We start from the raw sequence: 18,494 nt of genomic DNA, 5'->3' as shown, positions 1-18,494 counted from the left end.
AGTGGCCTCGATACCATGCAGTCGGACCACCTAAGTTGGCCCTGCTGGCCAAAATAAAAAGCGGACACGGTTTGTGCACTTTTTATTAAATTCCTTTGGTGTGTCAGGAAACGAAGACTGTAAGCTTTGATGATGGCACACCGAAGATGAAGTAAGAAGACGTCGCGGCCCAGCAGCCAAGCAAGCACAAGACATCATTGATTAATTTGAAATGTTTTTGTGCATTGTGATGATTGTGCATTGTTGAAATGTGATTGTGCATTTTGATGCCTTTTTGTGCATTTTTGTTATTTTTGTGCATATTGGTGTATGTTGTATTGGTGCAGTGCATTGCATTTGTTTTTCCTCTTCTCAAAATTTCTCTTCTCTTCCCACAAAAGAACAGGTCCTGGGTTGTAGTATTGTAAATAATTAGTAGTCTTGTAAATAACATGCTCCCCACCGGCTTTATGTATAGTTTGAGGATTCTTTCCATGATTCGGTTAATTGTGGGCGTGAGTCTGTTAGTTAGTACACAATGCAGTAGGTGGGACATATCTAGTGTTTAAAACTGTCACACACAGGATGTTAGGTTAAATGTAGAGGGCAACCACACCTAAGTATCACACTAATTAAAAAGTAGTCCTGACCCTTGCATCAGAACCGGTTGGGCTCACTGGTGTGTGGGTCCGGCTCGGGGACGAGCCTGGCGAAGGAGGGGTGCAGTTTTGCGGTTCTGAGAATGTACATATTGATTAATAACTAGGTTAAAGGTTTTGCCCCCATACTTAGTCCACATGCAACACGTAGGCCACCTTAGAACATTAGTTATGTCATAGTATATGTGTAGAATAAGGCCATTCCCAATCGTGATACCTGCGTTGTGTAAAATAAATAAGAGTAGGTCCCATTCATTTTGCAGCCCACCCTCCAAATCTACCTTGTTGGGCAGCATCCAGTCCGTCCTTTCGATAAAGTGCATCAGTCCTCTGGAAGGGCTTTGTGAGTGCAGTTATATAGCGCCGCCCAGCGAACCCTCTGGAATTTGCCAGCCGCGCTTTGACCACGCCCCTCACGCCATTCCACCCGAGCCCTGGTTGGTCGTTGGCTCTTAACGGCTCCGCCCTTGACGTCTGCTTGACGTGGCCACACCCCGACCTCGCGCTCCTCCCCCTTTTCAGGCCTACCTCATGGCATTTGGCTGGTTTGAGCATTTCAATGCGAGGGCAATAGCAAAAATGGGGCGCGGCCTGGATGCTGCCCAACGAGGTAGATTTGGAGGGTGGGCCGCAAAATGAATGGGACCTACTCTTATTTATTTTACACAACGCAGGTATCACTATTGGGAATGGCCTTATTCTACACATATACTATGACATAACTAATGTTCTAAGGTGGCCTACGTGTTGCATGTGGACTAAGTATGGGGGCAAAACCTTTAACCTAGTTATTAATCAATATGTACATTCTCAGAACCGCAAAACTGCACCCCTCCTTCGCCAGGCTCGCCCCCGAGCCGGACCCACACACCAGTGAGCCCAACTGGTTCTGATGCAAGGGTCAGGACTACTTTTTAATTAGTGTGACACTTAGGTGTGGTTGCCCTCTACATTTAACCTAACATCCTGTGTGTGACAGTTTTAAACACTAGATATGTCCCACCTACTGCGTTGTGTACTAACGAACAGACTCACGCCCACAATTAACCGAATCATGGAAAGAATCCTCAAACTATACATAAAGCCGGTGGGGAGCATGTTATTTACAAGACTACTAATTATTTACAATACTACAACCCAGGACCTGTTCTTTTGTGGGAAGAGAAGAGAAATTTTGAGAAGAGGAAAAACAAATGCAATGCACTGCACCAATACACCATACATCAATATGCACAAAAATAACAAAAGTGCACAAAAAGGCATCAAAATGCACAATCACATTTCAACAATGCACAATCATCACAATGCACAAAAACATTTCAAATTAATCAATGATGTCTTGTGCTTGGCTGGCTGCTGGGCTGCGACGTCTTCCTGCTTCATCTTCGGTGTGCCATCATCAAAGCTTAAAGTCTTCTTCTCCTGACACACCAAAGGAAATTAATAAAAAGTGCACAAACTGTGTCCGCTTTTTATTTTGGCCAGCAGGGCCAGCTTAGGTGGTCCGACTGCATGGCATTGGGGCCACTAAAATAAACAGTGGTCCTCAGGGCAAGGTAATGTTTGCCGCGATTGTCTGCCCATCAAAGGTGCCAGGCCACAGAACGTGTGGTCCATATGGTGTGCCGGTCCAGGCAACAGGCAGCAGGGTGCAGCGCAAAGCACCGCTCAGGACACCTGCACACTCCCCTCAACAAAGAAAATGGGTCCATAGGTGGGGAGGAAAGACAAAGCAGAGGTTAGCGGGGGCATGGGCGCAAGGGTACACGTCATGCAAGGCAATGCAATATGAGGGGCGTGGGAGAGCGAGCGGAGAAAGCTCGTCCCTAGCCGTTCGTCACCCTCCATGTCAATCTACACTACCCTTGCCCTTCCCCGTATTTACAATTTACAAATTCCGTCTCTACCGTCTCATCTCCCATATCTCCCCTCAATACCAAATTCATTCCCAATCCCTCCCAGGGAGGAAGGGATGGAATTAATACAATGTCTCACCCATGTCATGATGCGTCTTTCATTCCAAACATCTGCAAAACCTGGTGTGGAGTCCTGTCACCTTGGTGAGTGGATGTGGATGGTGCGAAGAGATTTCATCCTAACTATCCTTCTAATAACATTAACTCACTTACACTACCCGGGGTCTTGCCCTGCCAATCCAATTGGTCTCTTTACACTATGCGGTTCTAAAAACCAACTCCCAATTGACCATACTGTGGTGCCCTACCAATTTGGGGTCTGACTCCCCCAATTTTTCTCACTGTGCCCTCACACAATTTTGGGGCTGGGTCGTGTGGCTCTACCAGCAGGTCTACCTACCTGCGCACCTCTGCCACTGAAGTCGCCCCCCGAGCTTGCCTAGCTCCTCAACTACCCTAACCTGGGGAAGGTCCTCCTGGCTCTCTCACCCCGTGATGCCCTCTCTGGCATTGGGCTACCCGGGTCCTTCCTTTGGATCCTCGGGCCCCACTGAACACTACACATCTGAACACTACCTGGCTCCCAGAGCCTACCTGCGGCCTCACCTGGCCGACAGACTACCAGTGGCGGAGTGCCCCAATAACTATACTCACCAATTAAGCCCACACGCCCAGCCATTCCACTCACTTATGCACCCCTCAAAGCAACGACTTGCTACTCCCTGCACCACAGATGTCAATATCCAAACAATTTACCTACTCCCTCTACCTAACTTTAAACTACCCTCCCTGGGTACTTGTGAAGGGGTCCATCTTTCCCCATCCACTCCTTCGCACCATGCACTCCACACCACTCATTCCACACACCATTTACTCCACACCATTTATTCCACACCACTCAGTATGCTCACTTGCACCCCATGCAAGCCAATCACTCAATACACTTACACTTGTCCACAATACTCCAGCCATACACTTTCACAAACACACACATCATTCTCGACCATTGCCTCATTTGCTCACTCTCACCACAAAGATTCTCATTCTCAATTCCTCATTTCCACCTAAAGCGCATCCTCAAGCTCATACACAATTTCTCCACACTACTACACACACACAGCATCATTTAATCTAACTATTTCCCTCTAAAACTCGTGCTCCCCGTCATCCCTTATACTAAGCACATCCCTCGTCATTAATATCCACCGAATCTCTCGACGTCCCCTCTACCTGTCTAAATGTCACTACTTAACTCTCAGTCTCCTATTGTCATTTCTAAGTCCCTAAAGCCGCTGTCACACCTTGACGTTTTAGCCAGCGTATGATGTCGTATGAAAAATTTGGCGAATACGCTGGCACACGTCGAATATGTTATGGGTAAGTTTTGTGTATGTTAAGAGCACGCTGAAGCACGCTGGCATACGTCGTAGTACGCCGAGCTCGTCGACAAATTTTGTGCATGCACAAAATTTGTCGACGTATGCCAGCGTATGACTCACACCAGCACTCAATTTTGATACATCGGCATACGCTGGCTAAATCGTCAAGGTGTGACAGGGGCTTAACATTATCCTAGCCCGCCCTGGGTAGTTCACACTGCCAAACCCCATAAACTATAGCTCATGTGCCCCAAGTGAATGGTACAACTACCATTCGCCATCACTACTGCCATTACTAATCGTAATTTGTCCACTATACTTGAGCCTCTCGGTGCGGGAATACATTTGCACAGATCGGCTTCGAAAGGACGAGCAATGCATGCAGATGGTCAGTCTCCTGTTGGTTGGGTCCGTCCGGCACTTTCGATTCTGGGGAGGAGGCATACTCGGACCGAGGTTCCAGGCGCCATCCCGGCGCGGAGCCTCTCGGTCTCCGGCACGATGACCCAACCTCCCCCGGTCGGAGCACTGCGCCCGACAGGGGGCGAAGGTCCGAGCTCGCCTTCCTCCCCCGGAATCGTGCCGTTTGCCCCTTGCGCCACGGCACGGCACCGACCATACAAGGCGGGGCCCGGCACGAATCGTGCACGGCGGTTCTTGCGAAACCACCGCGGCAACGATCCCCGCCGGCTCCCGCAGCACACAAAGTGCACCTCGCCCCAGGAGCTCGCGTCGGCTGTACGTCGGCCTAAACCTGGGGTGGGGAACCTCCGGCCTCCGGGCCGTATACGGCCCGCGAGACCGTTTGATCCGGCCCGCGAGGCAATTCATCTATCTATAAATTTTTTTCTTTTTTTTTTGTATACAAGATCGAGGCTCGTGAAAGAGCGAACATTAATCACACAGAAAGACAAACCGACAAATAAAACATATAACATCGGGAGCAGTAGACAAGATGGGGAGAGAGGGGGAAGGACACAAACACAACATTTGAGAGCAGGGACCGAGACACATGGAGACATCGAGAGATCTGTGAGAGGGAGAGGGCTTTGGGGGGGGGGGCATGGGAAGGGGGGGCATGGGAAGGGGGGGTGGGAGAGGTATAAAACATATGGACACTGCCAGGACTTCCAGGAAAGAAGTTGGAATTTCAAACAAGGTGGATCTGGGGTGAATTAGCGGGGGTAGAAAAGATCAAGGTTTTGGATGGGGGAAGATAAGAGATGGTGGTGAACAGCTGTTTTAAAGACCTGGAGGGAGGAGTGGGATTGAAGGGAGTGAGGGAGTTTGTTCCAGAGGCGGGGGAAAATAGGAATGAAAGAGTGAAGGAGGTGAGCAGACAGCCGAGATTTCGGCAGTTTAACCATCAGAGGGTTGCTGGCAGATCTTGTGCGACCTGTAGGAATATTTGGGGGACAGAGCACAGAGAGAGCTGGGGGTGCAAGGCCGGAGAGGAGTCGGAAGAAGACAGAAAGACCACCTACCTGCCTGCGGTGAGTGAGTGAAAGGCCCTCAGAGATAGCTTTATCGCGGGAGATTCCAATAATTCTGAAAGCTTTGGTTTCAACAGCGTGAAGCCGAGCTAGGTGTGAGGCAGGAGCACCGGCCCATAGGGGAGAACAGTATTCCATTGAGCTGCGGATGAAAGCCTTGTATGTGGTGAGGAGCTCAGGTGTGCCAAGGAAGGACTTCGCACGACGGAGGATGCCCAGTCGGCGACTGGCTTTGGAGGCCAGCTTGGAAATGTGGTTTTCCCAAGAAAGATCATGGCAGATAGTGAGACCCAAAAGCTTGAGCGACAGAACTTCTTGGAGAGGATTGTTGAGAAAGTAGATGGGAGGGTTGTCCAGTCGATCTTTTCGGAGAGACATAGTAAGAGTGTGAGATTTGTCAGGATTGAAAGACATGTTCCACTTGTTTGACCAGTCTGTGATTTTGTCCAAGTCTTCAGAGAGTGAGGAGGCTGCAGACTGCCGATCTGAGGGATGAGGAATGGAGCGGCAGACAGTGGAGTCATCAGCAAAGAGATAGAGAGGATTTTCCAGAGAGTCGGAGAGATCATTGATAAAGACCAGAAAAAGCACAGGGCCCAGAACACTGCCTTGGGGAACTCCAGCCTGAACAGGAAGGGGAGATGAGAGAAATCCATTCAGGGCCACACGTTGACTACGACCAGAGAGGAAGTCCGCAAGCCATGCATGGAGATTTCCATGGATACCATAGGAGGAGAGTTTGGTGAGCAGAGCTGGGTGCCAGACCGTATCGAAGGCACGTGATATGTCAAGGGAGACAGCTCTGATTTCCTGTTTGGCATTGAGGACCTCCATCCATTGTTGAGACAGCAGAAGCAGCATGTCCAGAGTAGAGTGACCTGGTCTGAAACCAAATTGATGATCAGAGATCAATCCATTGGAGAAGAGGAAAGATTCCAGTAATCTGAGAGGAAATAATTCCAGTAATCTCTCCTTTTCAAGGTTTTAAATTAATCGGACAAAGGGTAACCAAGTTATGACCAAAAACGATTCAACCAATCAGAGAGGAGCGAGCTTTCACGTGTTGTAACAGTCAACGAATGCCGAACGTGGCGAGCAGGCGCTGCCTCGGACGGCACATTTGAGAACTTATTCATTTATTTGACGTTGGCAAAATATGTTGGCGCTAACAGAATAATTGCCATCAAATTAAAACTAATTTGCGATTAATCGTAACTGCGATATGCGACCTTCCGGACAGTCAAGTGAGTTCCGGACAGTCGTAACTGCGATATGCGACCTTCCGGACAGTCAAGTGATCGCGTGATCTCATGTCATCATTTCATTCAGTATATGCAAACATGGCGACTAACAAGAAAAGAAAGGTAGATGCGGAATGTCGCGCTTTCCAAGAGAAATGGGCAAACGATTATTTCTTTGTGGAAGTAAAAGGCAAGCCAGTATGCCTAGTTTGGCGGGAAGCGCTCTCGGTGATGAAAAAGGCCAACCTCGAGCGTCATTACAGCTCGAAACATGCTAAACTGGACGAGTTGAAAGGACAAATGCGCTTGGATAAAGTTAACGTTCTTCGGCGGAGTTTTGGTGCTCAACAAGCAGTCTTCATAAGACCACAATCTGACCGAGACAACACTACGCATGCTAGTTTTGTGGTGAGTGAGCTAATCGCTAAGAAGCTGATGCCGCATTCAGAAGGAGAATTTGTGAAGGAGTGCCTTGTTGCCACTGCGGAGCTGCTCGCACAGGACAAAGTAAAATTGTTCCAAAGTGTCAGTTTGTCTCGAAGAACTGTCTCAGATCGGATTACTGACATGGCACAAGATATTGAGAAAACACTGAAGGACACCGCAAGAGATTTCCAGTTTTTCTCTCTGGCCTGCGATGAGACAACGGACATAACAAACACCGCCCAACTAGCCATTTTTGTGCGGGGGATTACAGCTGAGTTTGATACGAGGGAGGAGTTGCTGTCTTTGCAAGCCATGCATGGCACCACCAAAGGTGAGGATTTGTTTAAGCAAGTTGTTTTGGCTATGAACAAATTCGAACTGCAGTTTGACAAGTTAAGTGGCCTGGCCACGGATGGAGCCCCAACCATGGTTGGCGCGCAAAAGGGATTGACTGCATTGTTAAAAAAAGAAATGAGTCGTCTCAGTCTCGATCCAAGTGAGTTAGTTGTATGCCACTGTATCATACACCAAGAGAATCTGTGTGCACAGTCCCTGAAGCTCAACAATGTGATGACAACTATCGTTTCCACCATAAACGTCATCAAAAGCAGAGGGCTGAACAGCCGCCAGTTCAAGGAGCTACTGAGTGAACTAGAGTCAGAGTACGGAGATCTGGTTTACCACTGTGAGGTGCGGTGGCTGAGTCGCGGAAATATGCTCACACGGTTTTACTCACTGAGAGAAGAAGTGAAACAGTTCATGGAGATGAAGGGGAAACCTGTCATGGAACTCAGTGATAGCAAGTGGCTGTGTGATTTGGGCTTCATGGTGGACATTACCAAGTACCTGTCAGAGCTGAACGTCAAGCTCCAAGGTCCCAACCAGTTTCTCAGCTCTCTGCAATCACATGTGAAATCATTTGAAGCTAAACTAAAGCTGTGGCAAGTGCAACTGGAAAGGGGAAACACTATCCACTTTCCCACTCTGCAAGAACAAAAGCCTGCTGTGACATCTGAATATGCTGCTGAGTGTGCAAAACTCCTCCAGGTATTTGGAGAGAGGTTCCAGGACATGAAAAGTAAACAAAGGGAACTGAACATATTTGCCACGCCGTTTAATGTGGAACCAGCTGATGTGCCTGACAACCTACAACACGAAATCATTGAGCTGCAAAGCAATGACGAGCTCAAAGCTAGGTACAACAACCTCCCTTTGCTCGAGTTCTACAAACTGTATGTACGTGCTGAGGATTTTCCCATTCTGAGGAGACATGCCCTGAAGTTTGCATCACTGTTTGGGACGACCTACAGCTGTGAGCAGTTCTTTTCAAAACTGACTCTTGCAAAGACTCGGTTTCGCTCAAGACTGACTGACCCAAGCCTGCAAAACCAGCTACGAGTAGCATCATCATCACTACCACCTGACACCAAACGCCTCGCCAAAGAGAAACAGTTCCAGCCATCGCATTAGGTGAGTCCGATATATGTATTCAATAATTTAGCATGGCCCTCGAAGGATGTTCTAAAAATCGAAATGGCTCTCGACAGGAAAAAGGTTCCCCACCCCTGGCCTAAACGCTGCCCCGGTCTGCGTCGATGCTTGAGTCGCATTCTCACACCCACACGCGACATGTTCTATATGCACACAACCCGCCGTGCATTCTACTCCTGCACTCTCTCTCCGTGCACTCTCTTTTCTTACACACTCAGGTGCACACCACCCAGGTGCACTCACGCCGCTCACACACTCCATTAACACACATCCTCGCGCACACCCTGGCACTCTCATACCACTTACGCACTCTGTTACACACTCTGTAACACCCACGCGTGTGCACTCCTGCACACACCCAATCATCACCGCACACCCTCGCGCACATTCTTGCGCACACTCCTCCGTTACGTACTCCGTAACACTCATGGGTGTGCACTCTATTGCACACCCAATCACCCGCTCTGGTGTGCACTCCCGCACACTCTCCACAACCATTGCACACTCTGTGTCACACTCACTCTCACTCTCCGTTTCATACTCTGTTTCACACTCATGCTTCGGCGCACACCTTTTCCTCACATGCGCGTCATTCACTTCCACACAGCGCACCACGGACGTTCCACAAGCGCCCGGGTGACGTCGGGATCCCAAGCGCGCGAAAAATCCTTTCGCGCCAAGCACTTTCGCGCCAAACCTTTTCGCGCCATACACAAACCTGCTTACCTTCGGGACCCTTTTCCGCAGCAGCGTCTGCAAATTCTCATTGGGGTTAGAAAGCACGACATTACAATGTGAATGCAGACTTTGTGTACATTCCATTTCTTTCTCCCATTTAATTCCTATCTCTGCTGTCTCTTCAGCACCACTTTCCACGATTTCTTTTATTTCAATTTCTTTTTCCTCGACGACCGCCGGTGCTAATAAAAATTTTTTTTCTAATTCGGCAGCCGTCGGCTTTTCTATACCCCGTGTCGCAATTTCTACCCCGGTCCACTTTACTGTGCTTTGCTCCACCTCGCTTTCCCAGCGTTCCTCAAGTCGCGTTACCCCGTCACATACCAATGTGCCTTTTCCGCTCGACCTGCGGTCTATGTTCTCCCCAATTTTTTTGGGGGAGATTCACCTATTCTGTTTCGAAATTTATTTAGACTGTCTTTCATTTGGCCATCCATATCATTTTTCAATCCCCCAATTTGGTTTCCCAATCGCTCACCCTGAGCCTTCATATCGTCCCTGTTACCCCTTGCCTCGTCCCTCTGCATTTCTATAGATGCTTGTAGTTGCTCTACGAGTACATACAGGACCCAACCCGCTGGCACCGCGGCCTCGGCTCTCGCCGCCATGTGCGAGGCGCCGCCATTTTCTACGCCTGCAACCCCTACTGCTGCACCCTCATCAGTGCTGTCCTCTTCTTCCCATTCTTCCTGGGGGTCCTGGGTTATTTCTAACTCTTCCTCATCTACCCCCACTGGCATCCGACCGCCTTGGCTATCCATGGCACGATTTAATTTAGATGTAACAAAATTTCAGCCGCTCGTAATTTGGAGTGCATTAAGCGCACTTCGGGTCAAATCTCACTCCCGACACCAATTGTTGCGGATATCACAAACGTCGGCCTTCCCCTTACCAAGGGGGGATTAATCCCCTTGTCTTTTTACTAGCCGACGCGATCCGGGGCTATCACGTTCCTTTTGGTCAGCGCTGAATAGGGTAGTAGGTCGAATTAGTCCTATTACCTAAGTACCAGCGCCTTCCGGGAAGCAAGGAAATAACCCCACCCGAACCACGGTTTTAGTGGACACGCCGAGCGATAGCGAGCCGCGATTCGGGCCGTTAACAGGAACTAACCCGATTGGAGCGGTTGTGATCGTGCCACGCTTACCCAATGGAGAAATCACTAAGACGGTCGACTTAAGAGGAAACAGGAAGAACAAATAATTTATTACACACTTTGTACAATGAAGAAGAAGAAGAAGAAGAAGCAATGTACAGTGAAGAAGAAGAAGCAAATACACAGGGCAGCCTTATAACAGTCTTAACTTATCCGTGGACACGGGCCCATTCACACTCAGACTCAGACTCACACGGGGGTTTGTAGATGGTCAGGCGATTGTCCAAAGGATCGCGTCCACAGCTCGCTCTGGTCCCCGACTCGTACGGTGGTGAAAATCGTAGACGGCAGGCAAGATCTCTGCGTGTCGTTGGCGCGGATCGGACAATTATATGGGGGGATCGGTAATCTGGGCGATTACACTGGCGTACGTAATAGATATATCGGCGCTTTATACGCGTTTCCAGTAGAGTTCAACCAATGCGCCGCTTTCACAAGTCCTCTGCAATGCGCCGCTCCAGCAATGCTTTCACAAAGCGCTTATACTCTCCAATAGTCCTTTGACGCTCTTCACTTGCGAGTCCTTTCACCATCAAAGTTCCCCCAGCGAGTCCTCTGGCAAAGCGCAGTTCGTTTAGACCTCTCCCTTCTCATAACTGAGGTGGGGGCCTCGCGCAAAGGGTTTTATTGCCACGTCCTTAGAACCCTCTGGAACCTCTAGCCTCACCCTGTCAGGCGATGTCGCCCCAGCCCTGATTGGCTGGTGGTCCTAACCGTCCCCCTGCTGCCAATCCAGATCTCAGCCTCGCTGCCGCTCCACCCCATTTTTGGGCCTACCTCGTGTCACTGGGCTAGTTCCAGCAAACCAGCAAACCAAGAGCAGCAAACGCTGCTGTTAGCCAAAGCGTAACAAACTGCGAGCATCCCAAGCGTAACAAACTGCGAGTTGTCAAATGGGGCACGGGATGGATTCTGCCCAACGAGGTGGAAGGTGGAGGGTGGAGGCACAATGGAAGGAGCCTATTCTTATTTGTTTTACACAACGCAGATGATAACTATTGGAAATGGCCTTATCTCACATATACTAAGAAATAACTAACGTTCTAAGGTGACCTACGTGTTGCATGTGGACTAACTATGGGGGCAGAACCTTTAACCTTTATTAATCAGATATGTACACTTTCTCAGAACCGCAACAATATATACATACTAGCGGGGTCACCCGTGGGAATCCCACGGGCATGGATGTGTGTGACATTTCGACATATTGAGTTATATGCTGCACATTCATTTTTACAAAATGGTTACTGGCAAGTCATCAGATCCAGAAATGGTGTGAATTTAGTTATTTCACATAATATGTGACCCCTCACTCCTCTCCACCTGACACTCTCCTGTCTCCACCTGACACTCTCCTGTCTCCACCTGACACTCTCCTCTCTCCACCTAGCACTCCTCTCCTCTCCAAACCCTCACATCCCTCTCCTTTCCAATCCCTCACCTCTCCAATCCCTCACACTCCTCTCCTCTGCAATCCTTCACACGCCTCTCCAATCGCGCCTCACACTCCTCTCCAATCGCGCCTCACACTCCTCTCCAATCGCGCCTCACACTCCTCTCCAATCGTGCCTCACACTCCTCTCCAATCGTGCCTCACACTCCCCTCCAATCACTCCTCTCCAATCGTGCCTCACACTCCTCTCCAATCACGCCTCACACTCCTCTCCAATCGTGCCTCACACTCCTCTCCAATCGCGCCTCACACTCCTCTCCAATCGCGCCTCACTCGCCTCTCCAATCGGCTTTCCCCGTCTCGTTTCTCTCCTTTTTCTCCCGTCTCGTTCTTTTTCTTGCTCCAAATCGGCCCGTCGGAATCGGAAATCGGCCCGTCTCGCCCGTCGGCCCGTCGGAATCGGAAATCGGCCCGTCTTGCTTTTGTGCTTGTGCGTAAATAAATTGTGTTCATGACACCATTTCTGGTGTTGGGCTAGCGGCTAGGGTGCCGGCTTAGGATCCTGGGTTCGAATCTCGGTCGATCGCCGAATTAATGCCAGGGGGGTTGACTCAGCCTGTCATCCTTCCGAGGTCGGCTAATTGAGTACCAGTTCACTGGTAATTCCCTGTTTGTCGTTGAAGGCGGCAAAAAGGGTTGGCGTCAGGAAGGGCATCCGGCCGTAAAACATTGCTTCAAAAAGGGGACAAAAAAACAACAACTACCACGGTCCCCGAAAAGGCCAACCCCCGCTTTGCGGGGAAAAATGGCCTCTAAACGGTGGTTTTTACACCATTTCTGGATCTGATGACTTGCCAGTAACCATTTTGTAAAAATGAATGTGCAGCATATAACTCAATATGTCGAAATGTCACACACATCCATGCCCGTGGGATTCCCACGGGTGACCCCGCAAGTTTGCATTGACGTTCGTCGATGGACTCGTTCGCCCCTCTCATTCGTTTTCTTGCTGCATCCTGTTCAAGTCTGCGTTCTTCATCGATCGTCTCATTCATTTTGGAAATAGAAGTTTCCACGCAGCGCATGAATTGTCACGATCCTCAAGAGGAATTTGTCTCGTAATCATCAAATGATAAATGGCAAGTAAATTATATTGTGGAAAATTAAAGATTTCAAATAAACCTATTTAAAGTGTATTCGCACATAACTAATTTTAAAAAACGAAGAAATATCTCTCGGTAATTTCCTGAAACATATTTTACTTCCGGCTAATAATGTTGAATTAAATAAAAACGAAGAAATATATGTCGGCATCATTGTTGACGTTTTTGTGACGACTGTCATCAAACGAAAAAGTAATATATCTTAACGGAAAAGCAAAAGCGAATTTTTAATATATATCGACACGTTGCCGTCGGTGTCATGTTGGGCGGTGTATGATACACCATGACGCGATTTTTAAAAATATATCTCTGCATTTTCCCGCGTGTGTGGAATGTTCTCAATTATTGCTGACACCGAGTCCAAAACCATCGATAAAAATGAAATCATATGGTGAGTTAGATTGGAGATAAAGGCGTGAGAGAGACTCAATGGCCTTGAAGTTGAAGTTACAGGCGTTTGAGAATTCATTTCGTTCTATAAACGGCAACTTTCATTGGATTTCCTTCCCGTTTTTTTTCAACCGAGTCGAAAACTATGTTAGCGACTGTGAAAAATGAAATGATATATCGAATTTTTAATATGTATCGACACGTTGCCGTCGGTGTCATGTTAGGCGGTGTATGATACACCATGACGCGATTTTAAAAAATATATCTGCATTTTCCCGCGTGTGTGGAATGTTCTCAATTATTGCTGACACCGACTCTAAAACCATCGATAAAAATGAAATCATATGGTGAGTTAGATTGGAGATAAAGGCGTGAGAGAGACTCAATGGCCTTGAAGTTACAGGCATTTGAGAATTCATTTCGTTCTATAAACGGCAACTTTCATCGGATTTTCTTCTCGTTTTTTTTCAACCGAGTCTAAAACTATGTTAGCGACTGTGAAAAATGAAATGATATATCGAATTTAAAATAGATATCGACACATTGCCGTCGGTGTCATGTTGGGCGGTGTATGATACACCATGACGCGATTTTAAAAAATATATCTCTGCATTTTCCCGCGTGTGTGGAATGTTTGTGGAAAATTAAAGATTTCAAATAAACCTATTTAAAGTGTATGCGCACATAACTAATAAAAAAAACGAAGAAATATCTCTCGGTAATTTCCTGAAACATATTTTACTTCCGGCTAATATGTTGAATGAAATAAAAACGAAGAAATATATGTCGGCATCATTGTTGACGTTTTTGTGACGACTATCATCAAACGAAATAGTAATATATCATAACGGAAAAGCAAAAGCGAATTTTTAATATATATCGACACATTGCCGGCGGTGTCATGTTGGGCGGTGTATGATACACCATGACGCGATTTTAAAAAATATATCTCTGCATTTTCCCGCGTGTGTGGATTGTTCTCAATTATTGCTGACACCGAGTCTAAAAGTAAAACCATCGATAAAAATGAAATCATATGGTGAGTTAGATTGGAGATAAAGGCGTGAGAGAGACTCAATGGCCTTGAAGTTACAGGCCTTTGAGAATTCATTTCGTTCTATAAACGGCAACTTTCATCGGATTTTCTTCCCGTTTTTTTTCAACCGAGTCTAAAACTATGTTAGCGACTGTGAAAAATGAAATGATTTATCGAATTTGATTTGAAATAAAACTGGGGGAGAGCAAGACACCACGGGCCTACAAAACAGGACTCAAAGCTATGCGAGTTAATAAAATGGTGGATATTTGTTTATAGCCACTCCCAGAATGGGTGGAGCTATGGGTGGAGCTACTCTGCAAACCGAGTAAGCCACACCCCGGACAGACACCCAACAGATAGACAGACAGACAGACAGACAGAATCATCTACGGCTATTATAATATAGATATACATATACTAGCTGAAAGCACCCGGCGTTGCTCGGGTTCTTTTTGAATGAAGTTACTACTATAATTAAGCTTTTCCTCACGGCGGTAGAAGATTGACTACAATAATTCAGCTCAGCTTTTAATTGTGAAATGGGCCCAGCCCGGCCGAGGCGACCTCGACTGGCCGCACCACCAAGCCTATAACCTTCCCGGGGCCCGTCCCGACATTTTTAGTTCTTTTTGAATGAATTTACTACTATAATTCAGCTTTTACTCGTGGCCGTAGAATATTGACTACTATAATTCAGCTCAGCTTTTAATTGCGAAATAGGACCAGCCCGGCCGAGGCGGCCTCGACCGGCCTCGCCACCTAGCCTAAAACCTTCCCGGGGCCCGTCCCGACATATTTTGTGTCAAAGGTTTCCTCCTATCTTTCACCGTTCAGGAGATTAGCTCGTGCAGACAAACAAACAAACAAACAAACAAACAAAAATTTTCTTTTTATATATATTCAGTATATATATATATATATATATATATATATTGTTACTGATCGCGGTTAAGATGTTATATTGACCGAGCGGTGGTGTATTACCGCGACCTAACAGTTCCCCCGATTCTTCCCCAACTCACCCGATTCACCCCAAACTTTGGCCGTATCGCACCGCAGCTGCCCAATCTGGAAAACTCTAAAACGACCGAATGCAAAGAGGAAAAGGAATAAGACGAGAAGACGGACAGAAGAGTAATTGGATTTATTATTTACAGATATAAGTAAAAAGAAAGCAGTCACGTTTATTTACAACACATAAGACGCAGGTGACACAGTGCAAATACTAGCTTACCTACAGTCTTAATTAACCCCGGGACAGAACAAACAAAAGACAGACTCACACGGGGAATGATGACAGGAGTTGGCTGGAAGGAGAGGATGGCTTGGAGCTGTATTGTGCAGCACGATCGGCGCATTTAGCAGCCGCCGTTCCTTCGCGGCCCTGCTCAAAACCGCCGTCCAGGCCCCAAGCGGCTGTTGGGTGTTGTTGCTGCTGTGGCCGCCGCTGCTTTTCCAGGATTACAACAGGCTTTGTGCTTTCTGGGATGTCCTCTCCTTGGATGTTCTCTATGTTCTCTTGGTCCAATCACTCCTCACCACCGACAACTCAACGCAACCACCGCAACCACTGACGACCAAAACCACACAACTCAGCTCTGCTTCTTGGACCCTCTCTCTTCTCAACGGCTTGGGCTCCCTTTTCTCTGCCGGTCAAAGCTCATCTCTCAAAGCTTGTCTCAGCTTCTCTTTTGGGAGCGTCGCGCTGCGGATTTTAGCTGCGGTCACGCCTGCTCATTCCCTCCTCTCAGCGCCTCTCTTTCTTCTTCAAAGCTCGACTGCTTGGGGAGCGTCACGCTGTGGGTTATATAGGCCCTGCCCCTCAACCTTTGCGAACCTCCCCGATCGCTCTTCCTCCGCCCTCTCTAGCCAAACCCCTGGCTCATGGTTGGTCGAGTGGGGCTGGCTCACTCCTCCCCTCTATGACGAGGTGGAGACACGCCTTTCTTCTCCGACCCTGCCTCGTAGTCAATGGCGGTTATTGGAGGGGAGGTAATTGCCAAACGACGAAAAGGGGGAATGGAGGTTTTGGGAATGGGAATGAAGGGAATCTATCTCTCACTGGTGCAATGGAGTACTTCAATTAATGGGAGACACAGCCTTACCCTAAAACACAGAATAAGATATAACTATTGAACAGGGGTATTCTATGATTGGCTGTGGTGTGGATGCTTTATGGACTAATTATGGGATGCCCCTTTGACCTTTACACAGCTCCGGAGGCAGGAGGCGCAGAATAACAATAATAATAATAATAAAGCACTCAATCAAAAAATATATATACAGTCCTCATATCCACAACAATATATATATATATATATATATATATATATATATATATATATATATATATATATATATATATATATATATATATATATATATATATACATATATCGATATTATAATAGCCGTAGATGATTCTGTCTGTTGGACGTCTGTCCGGGGTGTGGCTTACTCAGTTTGCAGAGTAGCTCCACCCATAGCTCCACTCATTCTGGGAGAGGCTTCATATAAACAAATATCCACCATTTTATTAACTCGCATAGCTTTGAGGCCTGTTTTGTAGGCCCGTGGTGTCTTGCTCTCTCTCCCAGTTTTATTTCAAATCAAATTCGATATATCATTTCATTTTTCACAGTCGCTAACATAGTTTTAGACTCGGTTGAAAAAAAACGGGAAGAAAATCCGATGAAAGTTGCCGTTTATAGAACGAAATGAATTCTCAAAGGCCTGTAACTTCAAGGCCATTGAGTCTCTCTCACGCCTTTATCTCCAATCTAACTCACCATCTGATTTCATTTTTATCGATGGTTTTAGACTTAGGTTTTAGTCAGCAATAATTGAGAACATTCCACACACGCGGGAAAATGCAGAGATATATTTTTTTAAATCGCGTCATGATGTTTCATACACCGCCAAACATGACACCGACGGCAACGTGTCGACATATATTTAAAATTCGCTTTTGCTTTTCCGTTAAGATATATTACTTTTTCGTTTGATGACAGTCGTCACAAAAACGTCAACAATGATGCCGACATATATTTCTTCGTTTTTATTTCATTCAACATTATTATCCGGAAGTAAAATATGTTTCAGGAAATTACAGAGAGATATTTCTTCGTTTTTAAAAATTAGTTATGTGCGCATACACTTTAAATAGGTTTATTTGAAATCTTTAATTTTCCACAATATAATTTACTTGCCATTTATCATTTGATGATTACGAGACACTTCCTCTTGAGGATCGTGACAATTCATGCGCTGCGGGGAAACTTCTATTTCCAAAATGAATGAGACGATCGATGAAGAACGCAGACTTGAACAGGATGTAGCAAGAAAACGAATGAGACGGGCGAACGAGTCCATCGACGAACGTCAATGCAAACTTGAACATGATGGAGCAAGAAAAAGAACGAGACGGGAGAAAAACGAGAGAAACGAGACGGGGAAAAGCCGATTGGAGAGGCGAGTGAGGAGCGATTGGAGAGGAGAGTGAGGAGCGAATGGAGGGGAGTGTGAGGCGCGATTGGAGAGGAGTGTGAGGCACGATTGGAGAGGAGTGTGAGGCGCGATTGGAGAGGAGTGTGAGGCACGATTGGAGAGGAGTGTGAGGCGCGATTGGAGAGGAGTGTGAGGCGCGATTGGAGAGGAGTGTGAGGCGCGATTGGAGAGGAGTGTGAGGGGCGATTGGAGAGGAGTGTGAGGGATTGGAGAGGAGTGTGAGGGATTGGAGAGGAGTGTGAGGGATTGGAGAGGAGTGTCAGGGATTGGAGAGGTGAGGAATTGGAGAGGAGAGGAATGTGAGGGATTGGAGAGGAGTGTGAGGCACGATTGGAGAGGAGTGTGAGGGATTGGAGAGGAGTGTGAGGGATTGGAGAGGTGAGGGATTAGAGAGGAGAGGAATGTGAGGGATTGGAGAGGAGTGTGAGGCACGATTGGAGAGGAGTGTGAGGCGCAATTGGAGAGGAGTGTGAGGCACGATTGGAGAGGAGTGTGAGGCGCGATTGGAGAGGAGTGTGAGGTGC

Source organism: Myxine glutinosa, chromosome 1, assembly GCF_964187855.1.
Source record: "Myxine glutinosa chromosome 1, kmMyxGlut1.1, whole genome shotgun sequence".
NCBI lineage: Eukaryota > Metazoa > Chordata > Myxini > Myxiniformes > Myxinidae > Myxine > Myxine glutinosa.
Note: the sequence above shows the minus strand (reverse complement) of the source record.